At 38.4% G+C, this 1,567-nt stretch overlaps 1 pseudogene; it reads left to right on the forward strand.

Annotated features, from left to right (window-relative positions):
- Positions 1-636: 636 nt before the first annotated feature.
- On the forward strand, positions 637-1,025 carry LOC102429820 (annotated as a pseudogene).
- The last annotated feature ends 542 nt before the right edge of the window (positions 1,026-1,567 follow it).

Below are 1,567 nucleotides of genomic sequence, written 5' to 3' on the forward strand. Positions count from 1 at the left end.
TAAGAACTTTTGATTTATTGTTTGGCTGTAAATTGCTTGGCGTTGTTTAGCTATCTGTCTCAGTTTCCCCATTCCACTTGCCAAGGAATTTTCCTAGCTTCTTACTATCCTGCCTCATTACCAAATGAACCATCTAGGTAAAGCCAGGCTGTCTTTTGAATCTCAGCAACCTGTCAACAATGTGGGTTCTTTAGTGCCTTGGGCATTAATCTTTTTTCTCAATACTATAAAATTCCCACTTAATTAAAAAAAATGTTCCAAAGGTATAATTTTCTTTTCACCATTATATTGCATTGTGCATGAGAGAAGACACTTTGTTTTATATGTGGGATTATACTAGCCATGGACCTCAAAAGGCTGAGAATAAAAGATGTTATAAAGTGATTGTGGGGGCATGGAGGATGAACCGGGAATACCCCAAGCATGTAATAGATATTCAACTTTAAATAAATGAATACCTTCTCATCCTAGGTTCTGTGCAAAGGTCTAAGAATATCATAAATAACATGTAAGAGACATTGTCTTCATGCTCTTGGAACTTAGAGTTTAGTAGAAAATCATAAAACAGTAGAAAATAAAGGAAGTGGAGCTCATTTAGCCCCAGGCACTTTGGGATCAGTGGGCTTTGGTGCATATATGGCCAAGTCCAAGAACCACAGCATTTTACAACCACAGAAATGGCATTGAGCTATGAATATCTTAAGGAGGTAGATTCCAAGTTTCTGAGGAATATGCACTTTTCCGAGAAGCACAACAAGAAAGGCCTGAAGAAGCTGCAGACCAACAATACCAAGGCCATGAGTGCACGTGTGGAGGCTATTCAGGCCCCCCAAAAGCCCAAGGAGGTCAAGCCCAAGATCTCAAAGGGCAGCAGCCACAAGCACAATCGACTTCCCTACAGAGCTCACCCCAAATTTGGGAAATGTGCTTGTGCCTACAAAGCCAAGGGTCTCAGACTCTGCCGTCCAAAGGCCAAAACCAAGGCTGCAGCCACAGCTCAGGTTCAGGGTCCTGCCCAGGCTTAGCCTCCCATGGGTGCCCAGGCCTTCATAAAGGCTCCAGAAGAGAGGCCTCTTTTTGCTGATGTGAGAATGTAAGGACTGGTGTGATCCTAGGCTTCCATCTAAAAGGGGTTAGTGTCCTCCTGAGCTATTTGTACAAATAAACCCAAGGCAGAAAAAAAATGAAATAAATAAATAAATAAATAAATAAATAAAATAAAGGAAGTGGAAAACTAGTACTGTGAAGTTTTAGTAATTAATATATAACTTTCTCTAATAAGTATTTTTTATTTTTTTCTACTAATCTTATTACACAAAAAGTAATACCAGCATTAGCATCTGCCTAAATATAATCCTTTTAAAATGTAGAGTAACTGGGTAATGTGTAACATCACATGGGACAAAATGTCATTTATATTTAACCAAACTTTTCACAAACAAATAAGATAATGTGGCTACACTATAAAGTAATCATTGTAGTCTATTGCTTGCTTTCTAAATCAAGTGATATTTACATGTAGCACAAATTAGCATATTAGCACACAAAACAGTTCTCCAAATGAAAG

The sequence above is a fragment of the Myotis lucifugus genome, unplaced genomic scaffold, assembly GCF_000147115.1.
Source record: "Myotis lucifugus unplaced genomic scaffold, Myoluc2.0 scaffold_137, whole genome shotgun sequence".
NCBI lineage: Eukaryota > Metazoa > Chordata > Mammalia > Chiroptera > Vespertilionidae > Myotis > Myotis lucifugus.